At 47.9% G+C, this 13,499-nt stretch overlaps 1 protein-coding gene across 1 annotated transcript in view; it reads right to left on the reverse strand.

Annotated features, from left to right (window-relative positions):
* maml2 (mastermind like transcriptional coactivator 2) overlaps window positions 1-13,499 on the reverse strand; it is a 40,744-nt gene that overhangs the window by 11,347 nt on the left and 15,898 nt on the right. The gene's annotated exons all lie outside the window — the stretch shown is intronic.

Genomic DNA, 13,499 nt, shown 5'->3' on the forward strand with positions numbered 1-13,499 from the left:
TGCTTCTTTACAGTTTCTCCTTTGTGGCGCGGGATGTGCTTAGCATGCTGATACATGTATCCCAGTTTCCTTTGTCCGATCCAAGCGGACGTCTTGGCGGAGGGCGAGAGGAGCGCGTCCACCTCCAGACTGAAGCCACACATCGAGGTGAGAGTCCCAGCAAATTGAGCTTTGCATCGACGGTGGAGGATATCAGAAGATAGTTCTTTTAATGAATTACGAGGGAAAAGACGGCTCATCCTCATCCTCCCTCCGCATGGAAACAAAATGGCTGTGAATCCGCGTCGAAACCTCAGACGCTACAGAAGCATTTTAATGCGCCGCCTTTTTTTTTTCCGCTTTCGTTTGAACAAACTTGAGTCACTTCAACCTGCCGCCGCACGCAGCGCTGCGATGATTCATAGCCTGGAGGCCATCCTGCAGTTCAACTTCAACTCTGCCCGGCTTCTCTTCTCTCTGCAAATGCATTTAGGAATCGCTGCTCAGACTCAGGCGCTCGCATTTTCATACGGGCAGAAGTGTCTCTGTGACTCACCAATTCTCTTAACGATGCTAATAGGTGTGCGAGTGTGTGTGTGTGTGTGTGTTGAATGAACCTGAGTGGTTGATGCCACCCGTGGGGGGGCGTCACAAGGTGATGTGAGGAGACAGAGAGCCGTCAACCTCAACAACTGATGCTCAAGGGATCAGCTTGTCTTGTTTCCCCGGCAAAGTCTGACAGTCAAACAGCGATCCGACAAAACCAGTTTGATCAGAGTAAAATTCAAGTAAAATTTGTTCAGCAATAGGTAAACAGAAAACAAAACCCTGATGAACCTGATTAAATATTACGTTGCTCCTGACTTTAGTGAATACATTTTGCCCGACATTATAATAGTCGTCGGCCACACGTTTTATCCATTTAAAGAGCTTTAATAATCATTTTGGTCAACATTGGGATAGCCTTACTCAATTAATTACAAAGACTCAAATAACAAAATAAACCAGAAAAAAATGTAGTTCTCAGACACAGATCGTCGTGCGACTTTTGCCCATGAAATATAAATAAGCGAGTCCTTTCCATCTGACACACATCAGGATGATGCAATGACGACGAGACACCAACAGAGAACGCACAATTCCATGAAATAAAACACTGGTTATCCACCCATATTGAGTTTTCTTCTTCAACACGGTTTTCTGGGGCCAGCTGTGCTTTTCTGCCAACATCTATTTTCTTGCCATGTGCAGATGGAAACAGGCCGCTCAGTGCGCGCAGGGCCCCTGCACTCACACTTTCTCTCATTCCACAGGACTCTTTCTAGGGCAGGCAGACCGACACAGAGGCAGAGAGGCAGACAGGCAGGCAGAGAGGCAGACAGGCAGGCAGGCAGGCAGGCAGGCAGGCGTACCCTCCTCATGGTTCAAGGCACCGTCTGAGAAAAGACGTCATGAATAATGGAAGCCAACGAGGATGCGTTTGCGGGGAGAAAAAAAAAGAGCCGTTCTCGATGCCTTTAAAAAAAAAAAAAATCAACTCCGGTCGAGGCGGCCGATCAGTTTAAGGTTCGGCACACGAGGCCTTTCGTGCATTTGCATGCGACTTGGTCTTAGAAAGCAACACCAATGTTGGAGCGAAGCAGTTTTCCCCTCTCACATTCCAGACAAGAAGGACCGTCCTGTTCGCTTGTGCGAGGCAGTGGCCTCCTCGCTGGCCTCAAATCCTCATGACGGATCTCTGAGTGATCTGGAAATAGATTTTTTGATTAACATTTAATGAGCTCGGAAGCTCAGAATTACTTGGAAAGTCGCTCCCAGCCTTGCGAGACTCAAACGTACAGTATGTGTTACATATACGGACGCTTCTGAGGATGAAAGCGCCACCGTCTTGCATTTGTATTTGTACTTTTTAGTTGTTGTTTTTTTTTGCCATTCGCAAAACGTTTCTCACCCGCTGTGACGCTGTGGGCCAGCAGTGAGCAGAAGATTTATTTAAGTTGCGTGCGTGTGTGTTTTCTTTGAAGGTGACACATGATTTAGAGGCAGGAGTATCGGAAAATCTGCTTCTTCTTCTTGTTGGGGAAACAAACAAAAAAAATAAATGCCTGGACGTGTTGGATTTGAAACTCCACTTTGAGAAAGTTGGAAAAGTGTCTTTGGCTCTGCCGCTGGACTCTCACTGGCCCGGAGCTGCTATCTCCATTTTCCCCGTTTTTCCCGGAAGACCAAATTGCCCGAAACGGTCACATGACCGTGACCACAAAACTGACGATACAGTCAAACTTTTCATTGATGTCCTTGAAAAAAACAAAAAACAAAAAAAAAAACGTGGAGACCTCGGCTTTGTCCTGAGGGCTCTTGATGAGTCGCCGCCATCACATGACCGGACAGCAAAACTGAACTCGGCAACCTTCAACTGATTCACCAGACCCCCAGAAACATGTCGCAATAAACTCCGGTGAGACTTAAAAAAAAAAAAAAAAGAAAAACCCTCCCGCTCTGCATTACAAATGGGGGGAAGGGAGTAGAGGACCAAAAAATACGACCCTCCAAATAAAGGAGTAAATACAAATATTGTGTTCCCAGGGAGACATAATATTTGCGCAGCTCTGCGGGTCGCAGGCGGGCGCGAGGAGGGATTCTGCCCCCCCCCCCCCCCCGCAACCCGGGCCTCCCCTGGTTACTGCCAGAGAGGAAACAAGAACCCGGCGCCGACAATGGGCTGTCGGAGGGAACGGAGCTGGGAGAACACAGGTTAGGTGTGCAGGGGCTCCGTCTAATTACAGGGTTCCTATTATGGCTCCTTGCGTCTGACGCAGCCAAGGAAAATGAAAAAGAACATTTTAATTACGGAGAGGATCTGAGGCTGTATGTATGTATGTTGGGGCTGGGGCTGGGGCTGGGGGGGGGTTATTGTTAGATGGGTGCTTTGCTTTGTGCGTTATATTTTTAGGGTATTAGGATTCATGTTTCGGTGCTTTTTTAAACATTTTTTCCAGCGGATGAAACGCCGCCTGGGAAAAAAAAAACCTCAATCAGTCAAAAGCGTCCGTTTAGTCGGACAAAAGGAACACGTGTTCCTTTTCCTCTCCTCGGACTGTGGAGGAGACGCCTGGGCTGCGGCTCGCTCGCCCTAATGAGGCGGCGGCAGCGGCGTGTTGGGACGAAGGCGGCGCTCTGCTGCAGCAGCGGTGGCCACTGGTGGGCTACTTCTGGCTCATCAGCACTTTGCATCCCCGCACTTCCTCCTGACACAGTCGTATTAGATTGAGGCTGCCCTCCAGAGGCGCGGCAGGAGTGAGGGATGAGCAGCAGCAGAAGCGGCGGCGGCGGCGGCAGGAAGAGAAGAGAAGAGAAGAGAAGAGAAGAGAAGAGAAGAGAGGAGAAGAGAAGAGAAGAGGCTTTGTGGTCGCCTCTGGGAAATGGGAAGAGACGATAAGAGCCTCTTTGAAGAGAAATCAGCCATTATGTTTACTGAGGGCAGATTTTTTTTTTTTTCTGTTTTTTTTTTTAACAGCTCACGATGTTCCGGGAAGTCGTTTGCTATTTTAATAAAAGGGAAGACGATTAGACAAGGAGACACTCGTCATTCAAATATCATCTCTCCATTATCTAAATAGTCAAATTAAAAGCTGCGGCTACATCAGGTCGAGCTTCAGCAGGTCCTGATGTGATTTCACTGAGGAGCCGGAGAAGAAGCGCCTGCTTGATGTCTCTATCTGCACTTCACTGCTCTTCGAGCAACCTGACAGCAGCAACATGACAGACTGGTGTTAATATAAGTGTTTTCTTTCACTTGCAAAATGACATCTTAATCTACAGGTACAGCAAAGTTCCTCGTGTCCCAGGGTTGAGGGGAAAAGCAGCGGAACGTCGCTGAGAACAAACACCAAGGGCGAAGGAGGAGGAAGAGGAGGAGGAGGAGGAGGAGAGAGAAGGAGGAGGAATCCTGCAGCAACCGTCCACGACACCAGCCGGGCCGACCACTGCAGGTCACCGACATCGCAGTGACAAGCTGTCACCTCTCATCACCCGTGGCCACGCGGCTCACGGAGCTCCTGACACTGCTGTCACCTCTCATCCACATGTCAGTCTTAAACTCTCCGACGTTTACCGAAGAGGACCGGGGGGGAGGGTGGGTGGAGGCTCCCGGACTTGAGGGGACACAATTTCCAGGAAGCACGAGGAGCAAATTACAACAAAGAAAAAAAAAGAAAAGAAAAAAGGGATTCCACCGATAAATAATTCAGGGTGCAGACTGGAAGATGTGAAGGCGAAGAAATGCATCATTTCCAGCGTTAATTTCCACGTTCTTATTAGAGGCGACAGCCTGGTCAGCGGAGGGAGAGACTGAAATGACATCCCATCATTCTGCAGGCCCCCGAGCGACACACACACACACACACACACACACACACACACACACACACACACACACACACACACACACGCACGCGCACGCACGCGCACGCACGCACAAGTACACGCACGCAGCTCCCGCCTGCCAAATGCATGCAGGCTGAGCTGCTATTGTAGCGCAGAGGCTTTAATTAAGTTGTAACACAAGCTTAAATTGTCATTGGCCCGGCACCCCGTGCACTGGCGACGCCCTTTATTAGCTCCCGCTCTTGGAGTGAAGCGTGTGAAGCACGTCCAAAAATATATATATATATATAAAAAAAAAGGAATAAAATAAAGTTTTATCCGGGAAAAGATGGCACGCACCAGCCAGGCAGGAGATGCAAATCACGCTCGACCAAGAAACCGCTGGAGAGCGCGAGAAGGTTTATGTAAAGTGGTGCAACAGCAGCAAAGAACATGAGAATATTAACAGCAACGCAGTGTGAATGTTGGAAAACAGGAAAAATCCTCCCGCTTAATTCTAAAGTGCACCGCAGGAAAGGTTGTGCACCAAGATAATAATAATAGTAAAAAAAAAACATTTGTTTGGCAGTGGGTTCCAGAAATCACGTCGGTCTACAAGGATTCATTTCAGGAATAATAGAAAAATCTTGAATACAATTCCACCGCAATATTACACAAATTCATGTAACCTCGCTGGTGTTTCACACGGAGGGAGAGAGTTGCAACCAAATGCAGCGGGTGCCCAACGCTAAGCACGCGGCCCGCGGCAAAACAAAAATTAAAGATTAGCTTTTCAAAGAAAAATCTCACATATTTGTATTCTGCTCATGTGGCGTCATGCCAACTGCTGCATTGTGACATTAAACACAGGCAGGAATCCACAGAAGCAGAATGTTTAAGGGCAGTTCATCCATCCATCGATTTTCAATACTAGCTTCGGTTGCAAGCTATCTATCTATCTATCTATCTATAGATGTATATATATATACATGTATATATAAAGTATTTAAAGCAGCAACTGTGCTATCCACTAGCTAACTCTTGCACCTTTAACGCGGGCGCCGGCGCCGCACCGAAAAACAAGGAGTTCTTTCCCAGCAACTGTCAAACACGGGGCCTGCCTCCGGCCGTGCCACAGGAAACGGCCCATGAGCGGGGAACCGAGTTCCCTTCCTGTTTTCAAAGACAATTCCTATGGCATGCGGGGCCGTTTCCTGCTTGCGAGGCTCATTTCGCCATCTCCGTCCAACATCTGGCCGCTCTTCAGCGTGCAGCTGCGGCTCCGCGCGGCCCGAGCCAAGCCAAGCCGTGCCACTGCTGGGTTGAGCAACACCGCGGCGCTCCGACCACCGCGAGAAAGAATGACAAAAAGAAGAGGAAAAAACCTAACCGGTGATCCGGTAATGTGCAATAATGTAATAAGGCAATAAATAACGTCCTCCCCCTAATGGCTGGGTATGAATAACATAAAATCACTTTTTAAAGGTCAAGCCTCCTTCGTCACTTCAACATAAAATCACTTTTTAAAGTTCCAGCCTCCTTCGTCTTCATGGCTCATTTGGGCTTCTGAGGTTTGTCCCAAAACACTTAAAAGGTTTTACAGACCTGTTGGACCTTGCGGGACATTGTGCAAAGTTGGAGACTGCCAACTATCCATCTGACTATTAGACTGGCACAGCTTTAACCAGGTGGGGAGAAAAACCCTGGTGGACAAGTGGACACTGACTCAAGACTGACTGAAAGAAGTCTGATTAAAGCTCACATCCATTCATCCCATCCAACCATCCACCCACTTTCTGTCACTGCTGCTCCCATTGCGGGGCTGCTGCAGCCAATCCAAGCCGTTTCAGAGTCGATAGGTGGAGTTTCACTTGGGGACGGATCAGCAGTTTGGTGCCAGTCCTGGGTCGAGCAACACCGCGGCGCTCCGACCACCAAGAGAAAGAACGAAAGAAAGAAAAAAATCCTAACTACGGCCCGAGGGCCATATGCGTCCTGTGAAGGTTTTTAATCTGGCCAGTCGAACTTGAAGAAATTATATTAAATACTAAGTGAGTAATAGAATAGCTGTATTTCAACATTTTTTTTCAGTGTTTTAAGAGTCATTTCAATAAAGAGCTGATTACCATGGGGCTTCAAAGACAGATCCCATGTTATATTTTTCCTCCTATGAGGTGGGTCACCAAAACACTCCATCATCGACCCCTCTGTCAACTTTTAGAACCCATGGTGGCCCACGAGTCAAAACGTTTGCCCACCCCTGCTGCAGAAGGTCAACTTGATAAAGACCAAGTACGAATAAGCTAAGGCGCAGGCAACATTCATCTGCTCCTGCGCCGGCACCTCTGTCAAGTTTCAGAACCCGTTGTGGTCCACCAGTCAAGAAGTTGGCCCAGCCCTGATCCAACCGGTGGTTCAGTGATGTGCAATGGCATCAGATTTCGTCTGCGTTATTTGTCAAATTGCTGAAAAACTCTGCACTTTTTGAGCTGCGTGGTCGATCCAATGGCGGCTATTTGGATTATAAATACTTGATGCCCTGGTACCCGACGTGTGTGTGTGTGTGTGTGTGTTCGTGTTTGCCCAGTTGCGACGAGGACGGCGGCAGAGAGCACTCTGCCGGCGGCACCGCCGTGGCCACTTCCCAGTAAAACAGGGATCCATTTTATGTCCCGTGGGAAAAACCCGGGGCTGAGTGGTTAATGCGGCGCTAATGCCGCCTCACTCAGGCCCCAGGTCTTGATAAGCCCGGTGCTTTCAGGGGAGGAGGAAACACATTTAGTGTTTTAAGTCGCTTCAATAGAGAGTAGAGAGAGAGAGTGGGAGAGAAAAGCCACTAGTTGAAAAAGGGGGTCACACTTGTTGAGTTTTGTCATCTCTCTCTCTCTCTCTCCCTCTCTCTCTCTCTCTCTCTCTCGAAAAATCCAAGTGAGGAAAAAAAAAACCTCTGAAACAATCTCTCGCCGGTTGGAGGAAAAAAAAAAAAGAAAAGGCAAAGAAAAGGGGCGACTGCTGGAGCTGGAAAGTAAGAAGAGAAAATAAACGAGTGGGAAGCTTTGCTTGACTCCTACTCCTATCAGTTCTGACATTCCAAATAAGGTCTGTGTAGCCCCGGCGCTGGCAGAGACGGACGCAGAAAACACTGCAGAGCTCTCACAGGCTCGGGCCCAGGGAGGGAGGGAGGGAGGAGGGAAAAAGAAGAGAAAAAGAAGTGTGCGCAGGGGTAGGGGACAGGGTAAGGGAGGTACTGGGGGGGGAGGTGGGGATCACGGTGCAGAAAATATGTGACCTCTAAAAATGTATCATCAGCTCGACGTTTCCCAGAAGGACAAAGACAAAACATTACATGATGGATCTTTCAGAACCACTGAAGAAACCAACAGTCACGATAAACAAAGATCGCCCTTCACTCCCGCAGCTGCTTCTCATAAGAGCCACCGCCTGGCGAACGGGCCGAGCGGTTTTAACACTTTTCATTTTCTCCCTGGAATGGTTTTATGTGAATTTGTGAAAGAGAGCGAGACACAAAAAAAACCCTAACCCTTGAAAATTGTCAAGAAGAATTACGATCACAACTGCAATAAATAACCTTCTCCCCCTACTGGCTGGGTTTGGTATGAATAACGCAAGACCACTTTTTTAAGTTCTAGCCTCCTTCGTCTCCTCAGCGCTGTACTTTTTTTTTTTGTTCATTTGGACTTTTGGGTTTGACCCAAAGCACTCACAGACCCGTTGGATTCTTGCCTTGCGGGACGTTGCGCAAAGTCGGAGACTGCCAACTATCCGTCTGACCGTTAGACTTGCACAGCTTTACCCAGGTGGGGAGCAAAAAAACTGAGCTACAGGTTGGAAAGACACATCAGATTGTGACCGCATCCGTCCCATCCAACCATCCACCCACTTCCTATCACTGCTTCACCCGCTGCAGGGGCCCTGCAGCCATTTCAGAGCTGATAGGTGGAGTTTCACCCGGGACAAGTCGGCAGTTCATCGCCGAGTGACTACAGAGAGGCAAACAACCGTTAGCACTTTGGAGTTGCTGATTGGCCTGATGTGATGCGTTGTACCTTTGGACTGTGGGACACTGGGAAAACGTGCAACCTACACAGAAAAAGACTTTGTGTGGGAATCGAACCCACAACCTTCTCAATATGAGGCCACATTGCTACCCACTGCAGCAGCAATTCCCTCCTATAGCAAATGAAATAACAAGTGAATGATTCATTGATGTCTCATCGTCCCGATGAAACTCTAACATTTTAACTGAGTAGGACGTAGCACGATTAAAAAAAATTCAATGTCAGCAGCTTTAACATTGCTGGGGAGATCTCTGTGCTCAGTGTTGGAAAGGACGGGGTTTTGTTTGGAGAATCAGCTGAAGTGCCTTTCCCGCGGAGCCCTGCAGGTACCCGAGCTCAGCAGAGTGTCAGCCCGCGGTGGCTCTCGCTGTGGCAGGGAGAGTTCAAGGTTGCGAGCGGACGACCGGTTGTCTCTGAGCAAGTTTCTGCAGGCAGGCAGGCAGGCAGGCAGGCAGGCAGGCAGGCAGGCAGACAGGCGGGCGGGAGGGCGGCTCCCATGTGTTGCTAAGCGAGGGAGTCGCTGTGTTGCTCTCCGGTAATCTATGACATAAAAAAAAAAAGACTTTTCCCACAGTGTGGTTCCTGACGCTGGTTCAAAATACACAAGAGAGAGACTAGGACTCACACACTTTTTGAAACAAGGGTCCAATCACTGCCTGTAAACCTGCGTTTCTCAACTGGTGGGTCGCAACCCAAAAGTGTGTCGCAGAGCTGCCTTGGATTGGGTCTCAAAATTCCAATAATTCATTTACTGGACGTGACAGAAAGTGGGCAAGCGTTTTTATTTTTGTGGAATAAATTTGGGTCGTGACTTCAAGATAAGAAAAAAAACCTTGGATTCTTGAGACTCCATCAGTTGAGAACCACGGCTGTAAACGTTAGGTGGCTCCAACAGTCACAGGCCGCTCGTCTTCTCCTTTAACTGCAGCGCTTTACTGTCAAGCAAACATTCGGTCTGCTGTTTCAAAAGTGAAAGAACCGTTGTTAATAATGGAGCCTTTTTTTTTCCCCTTTTCTTTTCTTTTTTTTTTTTTCCCCTCCACCGGTCTGACCTGCTAGTTTCACCGCTGCCGAGCGCTGCCGCCGCCTCGGGCGCATCCAAACACCTCCCAACTAAATGAGAGCTCCGGCTCTGAAACGCTACTTTTACCGCATCTCTGCTGGGTTATTAAAGCAGCTGCGATGTTTAGGCAGAACAGGACAGGAATGCAATTATGCGAACAAAGAACTCTTTTAAGTTCGATAAAGGCGGCTCAGATGAGGGGAGCTATGTAGCCGTCATCAAAGGAGCTGCTAATGAAACAGTTCTCTGTGTCTGACTCTCAGCAAACTGCGCCGCTCTTTGTCCGAAAAACTGGCCACGCAAGTTTTTTTTCCTTCCCCCCCCCGAGACGCACCCGGTGCAATCAAATCCAAATCGGGCGCCGCATCGCCGGCGGGGTTGTGCCGAGGAGATTCGGAGGAGACGGAGGAGGGGAAAGAGGGCGGAGTCTAACATAATTAACCCAACAGGCCCCGCTGAGTCTTTTCCTGTTGGCCGGGCCATGTGACTGGCAGTCGCGGTGTGTCAGTGTGACGTGCGCGTGCTTTCTGACTGGAAGCGGATTGGGATTGGATTTGGTGCGACCGCAGAGTAAAGAGGAGGGGAATCGTTTCCACCGCAGGCAGGCGTGGAAATTAAGATTGTTTCTTTAAATGTTTAAAGCGCCGCTAGATGCCAACTGGTTCTGAGTGTTGCAGCCCAGCGGTAGGATTAACTGGTAAAAAAGGTGTGCTGGGGCAACACAAGTCACACATAGTAACAGTCAAATAAATTGGAGCGGAGTGATCGGACGGGAGGGAATTACACGCTAATCAATTCCATACACGCACATTTCCTCTATATATATTTTTCCGGCCAGTTTCCAGCCAGTGAAAGTATTTTTTTTTCACTGTGCAAATAAGCAGGCAAACTTTACGGCTCCAGGTGGGAGCGATTATCCATTTTGTTTGTGATACAATAAGGAAAAAACGGAGCACTTTCCAGAAGAACCGCGCGGGGCGAACCTTCCGACTGAGAACTGAGAAAACACAATTTGACTTTGCGTGAGTCAAACACCTGACAAACTGGACTGACACAAGGAGGAAGGCCACCTTTGCAGCAGGGAGATTTCATCTTGAAAAGCTCCCGTCTGAATCGCTTCCGGCCGGTCGTTATATGACCGAACCAATCAGCGTCCCTTGAGGACACAGGGGAGGAGGCTACGGACGGAGAAACAGGAAACCGCTGCGTGCACGTACACAATGGAGACCGCAGTGCGCAGGGCACACTTTTATCATCACCGCACATCACTTCCTCGTTAAAAGCCTAGCAAAAGGAGAGCACGGCTCAGTCAATCAGCCTTAGAGGTTCTGAAATGTCCCAAACGAGCTCTTTTTTCCTTGCAAATGCAAATAAATGACATCCACAGGTTTTGTGAGACAATCTTGCCGGTGTTGCTGGAGGTGGAAGGTCATCCTCATGCAACAATGCAGTCTTTATGCAGCGGGGGGAAAATCTTCACTGCCAGCCCGATGATATTTAGGATATCACATTTTTAACATTAAGCTCCTCTTCTGCACAAATGACGCTCTATTCACGGCGTTCGCCGAGAACCCTGCGTTTTCTATCCCCAGATGTGATATTTGGCCTGTGTGAAAGAGATTATCCCGCTTGCTTGTGTGGATTTCACAGCTCAACTGGCAAGACATCCTTTCACTGACTAGACAGCTGTCCCCCCCCCGCCCCCCCGCCCTTCCTCTGCTTCCACTACTTCAGGCAAAACAGATGAGCTTAGTGATTAACACTCAGCTAAAGCAGCATAATAGAGGGGGAAAATTCCTCTTACCGAGGCGATTAATTCAGTGAGAATGAAATTGAGGACAAGTGCTGATAAACATAACTGTCACTATTTCATATTTGCTTCGAAACATTGTGCAGTCATTAGTGAGGGAAATTTAATTTGGCTTTAAGTAAACCCCAGAGTAGGGCAGTGGCAGGTGTAGTAGATGATTTTAAGGACAAAATGGCCTTGATAAAATGTAGTTAAAGTTAATGGGCTACATAACCTGGAGCAAACCTGAAAACAAGGTGGAAAAAAGGTTTTGTTCCAATTTTGTGGAGAGAGCCCAGTCACTCAATAAAATGGAAGGAATATTTAAAAAACAAACCAAAAAAGATTTTCATTTGAAACCGCCTCTGCTTCACCAGTACACACTCTACATGCATTTACCAAAATTATATTAACTTTATACCAAAATTATATTAACTAAAATACTAATGTGACCCATTTTTAAACTAGAGAACAGTAAAAACACCCTGAACAGTTATCCTCTGGCTTTAAGTCGACTTCTAATGGGTCACATTTCAACTTTGTTTAAATTTTTTTTTTTTAAATTAACTATATTATGATCATTACGGTATCGACAGGGAATTGCTCTTTCCTGCCACTACACTGTTGATGTTAACTACCTCTGTAAAAATGTTAAATAACTTGTGACTAATCTAATTTAATCTATTAAATTCTTAATCGACAATTAATCGATAATGGATTCATTGTTTACATCCTCAGTTTTATGGTTTCACAAAATGCAAACCAAAGACAAAAAGAAATGTAACATCCAATTCAATCCAAAGCTACAGCACAACTAAAACCTCAGAGCTCTCTGAAATCTCAAAAGTGATCACTATTTTAAATAAAGGGAATCATCATCATCATCATCGTCATCATCATCATCATCAAAACTATTTTCTGCTTTTTAAGGGCGCACCTAAGTGAACTAGAACACCGAAGACGTCCATCAAGCGAAATCAAGTGAGACGTATCGTCAGGGAAGAGATGGTGGTGGTGGTGGTGGTGGTGGGTGGGTGGGGTCGATTCATGTAACGCATTTGGCCGCGCCCGTGTGCATCAGAGGCACGGAACACCATGCTGTTAGGTTATCGCATAAAAAAAAAACGACAAAAAAAAAAAGGGTTGGCTTTGTTGCCGGATGTGGGAAAAACATCCAATGGACTAAAAAAAGCACAGGAAGGAAACTGGGGGTGGGGTGGCAGTGAGTAGCGGCGGGGGTGTGGCGCTGGTGCTGCCGGAGAGTGGGAGTGAGAAAGGAATGTTCGCCTCACTCGCCTTCTCGCTGCTATTGCGCGTGCACACACACACGCACTCACACATAATAACCCCACTTTCTCAGTGACAGCTATGAGAAGAATGCAGCGTCGCCGTTTTTTTGGTGCGCGCCTGCCTGCGTGCGCGTGGAAGCGGAAAGGAGGAGGAGGAGGAGAAGGAGCCTCGACTTGCTTAATGACCATCTGCGTGAAAAGAGAACAATCGGGGCCAAATAAGAGCCGCATTACAGTGAAACGCGTTCTACTTGAAAGGCCTTTCAAGAGGGAGTCGGCTGGGGCGAAATATCTCCAGCGCTGGCGTGGCAGTTGGGGGGGGGGGGGATCAGCATTAACGCTATTTGCGAATCCGTCGTTTTCCTCACCGTCGATGCTTCTCGGTCTCACGCGCCGGCCCTTTAAGTCTCAGGCGATACACCCCCCCACCCCCGACCCCCGGTCAGACTGACACGCTGGTAATTCGACTGCGACAAGTTGAATAACGGCGTGATGAATGCTCGCTGGGAGGAAAGCACTTGACCTTTTAAAATACCTGATGCATACAAAGCCTGACGTGGCCGCGAGTTGCTTTTAAGGATCCGCTTCCTTTGCGTGTGTGTGTGTGTGTGTTTAATGAAAAACGGCCGCCGCACATATGTGCTCCTCCTGGCTTATCTTTGTCTTGTTTTACGCCCAATTTAGATGTGATGCACCCACTTGAAAGCTCCGCTGCAGTTATCGGATTTACCTCCTTAATTGCTGTAAGACTCCGTCTGATCTTCCGGGGGAGGGTGGGGGCATCTAGCACCTGGCTTTACCGGCCGGATTAAACGCACCCTCGTACCCTTGTCTTCAGAATGAAGACAAACGGGAATTAAAAGATACAAGGAGAAAAACAACTAACTTGACTTAAGTGCTAATTGTGCAAAACTTCGAAAAACCTCTCAAACGTC

Source organism: Nelusetta ayraudi, unplaced genomic scaffold, assembly GCF_046127955.1.
Source record: "Nelusetta ayraudi isolate G7.1 ecotype Tasmania unplaced genomic scaffold, CSIRO-AGI_Nayr_v1 ptg000048l, whole genome shotgun sequence".
NCBI lineage: Eukaryota > Metazoa > Chordata > Actinopteri > Tetraodontiformes > Monacanthidae > Nelusetta > Nelusetta ayraudi.